The sequence below is a fragment of the Taudactylus pleione genome, unplaced genomic scaffold (assembly GCF_031769625.1).
Source record: "Taudactylus pleione unplaced genomic scaffold, aTauple2 ptg000455l, whole genome shotgun sequence".
NCBI lineage: Eukaryota > Metazoa > Chordata > Amphibia > Anura > Myobatrachidae > Taudactylus > Taudactylus pleione.
The window spans coordinates 1,233,272-1,240,383 of NW_028284857.1; the positions used below are offsets into that span (position 1 = coordinate 1,233,272).

At 55.3% G+C, this 7,112-nt stretch overlaps 1 long non-coding RNA gene across 1 annotated transcript; it reads right to left on the minus strand.

Moving 5' to 3' along the window:
* Positions 1-219: 219 nt before the first annotated feature.
* Positions 220-3,302, minus strand: LOC148504789 (uncharacterized). The gene is made up of 3 exons (XR_015869908.1): positions 3,220-3,302; positions 546-655; positions 220-468 (listed from the first exon to the last, which is right to left on the minus strand). It is a non-coding gene; the product is annotated as an uncharacterized LOC148504789 (long non-coding RNA).
* Between the last annotated feature and the right edge of the window lie 3,810 nt (positions 3,303-7,112).

Sequence of the window (7,112 nt, forward strand, 5' to 3'; positions counted from 1 at the left end):
AGTGTATATATATATATATATATATACACACACACACACACACATATATATACACACACATACATATATACACACACACACATACATACATACATACATACATACTAGGGGTGAGCGGGTTCGGTTCTACTCGGTTCCGTTCGTTTTTAAAAACCAAATCTTATTGGCTATCCAAAACTCGCGACAGCTGATAGCCAATAAGATTCGGTTTTTAAATCCAAACGGAACCGAGTAGAACCGAACCCGCTCACCCCTAATATACATACACACACAACACCCCCCAATATACTATACACTATATATGTACTGCAAACGAACAGAAGCATGTTTTCGGCAAACACTGGAAGAGATGATGGTCTGATGGCAGAGTCCGCACATCACACCCTAGGGCCCCTGGATGGGCTCAGGAGTCACATGTAGACGGGCCCGATGTCTGGCCAATGCCTCAATGTTCTCCATCCAGGAACACTGTCAGGGAGAGGGAAGAAGTCATGTAAGTGTTCCTCACTGAGCCACAGGTGCCGGCTCCACAGCTTGCCTCTTACCAGCACTTTGGTGACCTGGAAGACCTGGGCCTGGTACTTGGTGACGTCCTGGATGTTGTGCGCCAGTCTGTCCAGCTCCGAACGGAGCTCCTCCACAGCCTCCCCGAAGCCTAGCGGAAGGGAAGAGAACACCATGACTCATCCGCCACACACATTTCCCAGCACGCCGCACGTACAAAGGGGTATAGTCACATGAGACAAGCTCGCCAAGGGTATACGGCAGTGCTTCTCACACTCAGTCCTAACAGGCCAGGTTTTAAGGCTTTCCTTGCTTTAGCACAGGTGACTTAATTAGTACCTCAATCAGTTTGATTATACCATCTGTGCTCATGCAGGACATACTTAAAACCTGGGCTCTTGAGAACAGAGTTTGGGAAACCCTGATACACAGCATACTATAACAACCCCACCGCCAATGTATCAATCACCACCATATAACACAGCGCTGTACACATCACATAAATGGCACCCACAGTATCAGTTACCCCCACTTCCCCAGGGTCCCCCAAATCAACACACACCATCCTCCCAGAATACCCTGCACCATCCCCCCACACACACACACCATCCTCCCAGAATAACCTGCACCATCCCCCCCCCCCACACACCATCCTCCCACAATACCCTGCACCATCCCCCCCCACACACACACCATCCTCCCACAATACCCTGCACCATCCCCCCCCCACACACACACCATCCTCCCACAATACCCTGCACCATCCCCCCCCCCACACACACCATCCTCCCACAATACCCTGCACCATCCCCCCACACACACACACCATCCTCCCACAATACCCTGCACCATCCCCCCCCCCACACACACCATCCTCCCACAATACCCTGCACCATCCCCCCCCCCACACACACACACCATCCTCCCACAATACCCTGCACCATCCCCCCCCCCCACACACACACCATCCTCCCACAATACCCTGCACCATCCCCCCCCCCACACACACCATCCTCCCACAATACCCTGCACCATCCCCCCCCCACACACACACACCATCCTCCCACAATACCCTGCACCATCCCCCCCCCCCACACACACACCATCCTCCCACAATACCCTGCACCATCCCCCCCCCCACAATACCCTGCACCATCCCCCCCCCCCACACACACCATCCTCCCACAATACCCTGCACCATCCCCCCCCCCCACACACACCATCCTCCCACAATACCCTGCACCATCCCCCCCCACACACACACACCATCCTCCCACAATACCCTGCACCATCCCCCCCCCCCCACACACCATCCTCCCACAATACCCTGCACCATCCCCCCCCCCCCACACACACACACACCATCCTCCCAGAATAACCTGCACCATCCCCCCCCCCCACACACCATCCTCCCACAATACCCTGCACCATCCCCCCCCACACACACACCATCCTCCCACAATACCCTGCACCATCCCCCCCCCCCACACACACACACACACCATCCTCCCACAATACCCTGCACCATCCCCCCCCCACACACACACCATCCTCCCACAATACCCTGCACCATCCCCCCCCCCACACACACCATCCTCCCACAATACCCTGCACCATCCCCCCCCCACACACACACCATCCTCCCACAATACCCTGCACCATCCCCCCCCCCCACACACACACCATCCTCCCACAATACCCTGCACCATCCCCCCCCCACACACCATCCTCCCACAATACCCTGCACCATCCCCCCCCCCCACACACACCATCCTCCCACAATACCCTGCACCATCCCCCCCCCCACACACCATCCTCCCACAATACCCTGCACCATCCCCCCCCCCCACACACACACACCATCCTCCCACAATACCCTGCACCATCCCCCCCCCACACACACACCATCCTCCCACAATACCCTGCACCATCCCCCCCCCCACACACCATCCTCCCACAATACCTTGCACCATCCCCCCCCCCCACACACCATCCTCCCACAATACCCTGCACCATCCCCCCCCCCCCACACACACCATCCTCCCACAATACCCTGCACCATCCCCCCCCCCCCACACACACCATCCTCCCACAATACCCTGCACCATCCCCCCCCCACACACACACACCATCCTCCCACAATACCCTGCACCATCCCCCCCCACACACACCATCCTCCCACAATACCCTGCACCATCCCCCCCCCCACACACACACCATCCCCCCCCCCCACACACACACACACCATCCCCCCCCCCACACACACCATCCCCCCACAATACCCTGCACCATCCCCCCCCACACACACACCATCCTCCCACAATACCCTGCACCATCCCCCCCCCACACACACACACACACACCATCCTCCCACAATACCCTGCACCATCCCCCCCCACACACACCATCCTCCCACAATACCCTGCACCATCCCCCCCCCCCCACACACACCATCCTCCCACAATACCCTGCACCATCCCCCCCCCCCCCACACACCATCCTCCCACAATACCCTGCACCATCCCCCCCCCCCACACACCATCCTCCCACAATACCCTGCACCATCCCCCCCCACACACACACCATCCTCCCACAATACCCTGCACCATCCCCCCCCCCCACACACACACACACACACACCATCCCCCCCCCACACACACCATCCCCACACACACACCATCCTCCCAGCATCCCGGCGCCGTCCCCTCCTCTGACCTCGGAGCTGCGCTGCTCTGTGAGATTCCTCCATAGTTTTTTATCTCAGTCACACAGGAGATTTCCCGCCAACTTCAACGAACTAATCAGAGGACAGGGGGCGTATCTATAGCGTATATGGGCGTGTCTGTAGCGTGCATGGGCGTGTCTGTAGCGTGCATGGGCGTGGTTACTCGGAGATGGCGCCGACGCTGCTTCTGATGTATCCACTGTCTGTAACCGGGTTATTTATTATTGTGTGCAGGCAGCCTACCCGTGTAACCCCTTATTATATCCTACCTCAGTATTACAGCATGGGGGCCACCCTGACATCTGTGTACCTCAGTGTTACATCATAGGGGCCACCCTGACATCCCTGTACCTCAGTATTACATCATAGGGGCCACCCTGTCATCCCTGTACCTCAGTGTTACATCATAGGGGCCACCCTGACCTCCCTGTACCTCAGTGTTACATCATAGGGGCCATCCTGACCTCCCTGTACCTCAGTGTTACATCATAGGGGCCACCCTGACATCCCTGTACCTCAGTGTTACATCATAGGGGCCACCCTGACATCCCTGTACCTCAGTGTTACATCATAGGGGCCACCCTGACATCTTTGTACCTCAGTGTTACATCATAGGGGCCACCCTGACCTCCCTGTACCTCAGTGTTACATCATAGGGGCCACCCTGACATCCCTGTACCTCAGTGTTACATCATAGGGGCCACCCTGACATCCCTGTACCTCAGTGTTACATCATAGGGGCCACCCTGACATCTTTGTACCTCAGTGTTACATCATAGGGGCCACCCTGACCTCCCTGTACCTCAGTGTTACATCATAGGGGCCACCCTGACATCCCTGTACCTCAGTGTTACATCATAGGGGCCACCCTGACATCCCTGTACCTCAGTGTTACATCATAGGGGCCACCCTGACATACCTATACCTCAGTGTTACATCATAGGGGCCACCCTGACATCCCTGTACCTCAGTGTTACATCATAGGGGCCACCCTGACATACCTATACCTCAGTGTTACATCATGGTGGCCACCCTGACATCCCTGTACCTCAGTGTTACATCATAGGGGCCACCCTGTCATCCCTGTACCTCAGTGTTACATCATAGGGGCCACCCTGACATCCCTGTACCTCAGTGTTACATCATAGGGGCCACCCTGACATCCCTGTACCTCAGTGTTACATCATAGGGGCCACCCTGACATCTTTGTACCTCAGTGTTACATCATAGGGGCCACCCTGTCATCCCTGTACCTCAGTGTTACATCATAGGGGCCACCCTGACATCCCTGTACCTCAGTATTACATCTTAGGGGCCACTCTGACATCCCTGTACCTCAGTATTACATCATAGGAGCCACCCTGACATCCCTGTACCTCAGTGTTACATCATAGGGGCCACCCTGACCTCCCTGTACCTCAGTGTTACATCATAGGGGCCACCCTGACCTCCCTGTACCTCAGTGTTACATCATAGGGGCCACCCTGACCTCCCTGTACCTCAGTGTTACATCATAGGGGCCACCCTGACCTCCCTGTACCTCAGTGTTACATCATAGGGGGCCACCCTGACATCCCTGTACCTCAGTGTTATATCATAGGGGCCACCCTGACATCCCTGTACCTCAGTGTTACATCATAGGGGCCACCCTGACCTCCCTGTACCTCAGTATTACATCATGGTGGCCACCCTGACCTCCCTGTACCTCAGTATTACATCATAGGGGCCACCCTGACATCCCTGTACCTCAGTATTACATCATAGGGGCCACCCTGACATCCGTGTACCTCAGTATTACATCATAGGGGCCACCCTGACACGGATGACATCCCTGTACCTCAGTATTACATCATAGGGGCCACCCTGACATCCCTGTACCTCAGTATTACATCATAGGGGCCACCCTGACATCCCTGTACCTCAGTGTTACATCATAGGGGCCACCCTGACATCCCTGTACCTCAGTGTTACATCATAGGGGCCACCCTGACATCCCTGTACCTCAGTGTTACATCATAGGGGCCACCCTGACATACCTGTACCTCAGTGTTACATCATAGGGGCCACCCTGACATCCCTGTACCTCAGTGTTACAGCATAGGGGCCACCCTGACATCCCTGTACCTCAGTATCACATCATAGGGGCCACCCTGACATCCGTGTACCTCAGTATTACATCATAGGGGCCACTCTGACATCTGTGTACCTCAGTGTCCCATCATAGGGGCCACCCTGACATCCGTGTACCTCAGTGTCCCATCATAGGGACCACCCTGTCATCCCTGTACCTCAGTGTTACATCATAGGGGCCACCCTGACATCCCTGTACCTCAGTGTTACATCATAGGGGACACCCTGACATCCGTGTACCTCAGTGTCACATCATAGGGACCACCCTGACATCCCTGTACCTCAGTATTACATCATAGGGGCCACTCTGACATCCCTGTACCTCAGTATTACATCATAGGGGCCACCCTGACATCCCTGTACCTCAGTGTTACATCATAGGGGCCACCCTGACATCCCTGTACCTCAGTGTTACATCATAGGGGCCACCCTGACATCCCTGTACCTCAGTATTACATCATAGGGGCCACCCTGACATCCCTGTACCTCAGTGTTACATCATAGGGGCCACCCTGACATCTGTGTACCTCAGTGTTACATCATAGGGGCCACCCTGACATCCCTGTACCTCAGTGTTACATCATAGGGGCCACCCTGACATCCCTGTACCTCAGTGTTACATCTTAGGGGCCACTCTGACATCCCTGTACCTCAGTATTACATCATAGGAGCCACCCTGACATCCCTGTACCTCAGTGTTACATCATAGGGGCCACCCTGACCTCCCTGTACCTCAGTGTTACATCATAGGGGCCACCCTGACCTCCCTGTACCTCAGTGTTACATCATAGGGGCCACCCTGACATCCCTGTACCTCAGTGTTACATCATAGGGGCCACCCTGACCTCCCTGTACCTCAGTGTTACATCATAGGGGGCCACCCTGACATCCCTGTACCTCAGTGTTATATCATAGGGGCCACCCTGACCTCCCTGTACCTCAGTGTTACATCATAGGGGCCACCCTGACCTCCCTGTACCTCAGTATTACATCATGGTGGCCACCCTGACCTCCCTGTACCTCAGTATTACATCATAGGGGCCACCCTGACATCCCTGTACCTCAGTATTACATCATAGGGGCCACCCTGACATCCGTGTACCTCAGTATTACATCATAGGGGCCACCCTGACACGGATGACATCCCTGTACCTCAGTATTACATCATAGGGGCCACCCTGACATCCCTGTACCTCAGTGTTACATCATAGGTGCCACCCTGACATCCCTGTACCTCAGTGTTACATCATAGGGGCCACCCTGACATCCATGTACCTCAGTGTTACATCATAGGGGCCACTCTGACATCCATGTACCTCAGTGTTACATCATAGGGGCCACCCTGACATCCCTGTACCTCAGTGTTACATCATAGGGGCCACCCTGACATCCGTGTACCTCAGTGTTACATCATAGGGGCCACCCTGACATCCCTGTACCTCAGTGTTACATCATAGGGGCCACCCTGACATCCGTGTACCTCAGTGTTACATCATAGGGGCCACCCTGACATCTTTGTACCTCAGTGTTACATCATAGGGGCCACCCTGACATCTTTGTACCTCAGTGTTACAGCATAGGGGCCACCCTGACATCCCTGTACCTCAGTGTTACATCATAGGGGCCACCCTGACATCCCTGTACCTCAGTGTTACATCATAGGGGCCACCCTGACATCCCTGTACCTCAGTGTTACATCATAGGGGCCACCCTGACATCCCTGTACCTCAGTGTTACATCATAGGGGCCACCC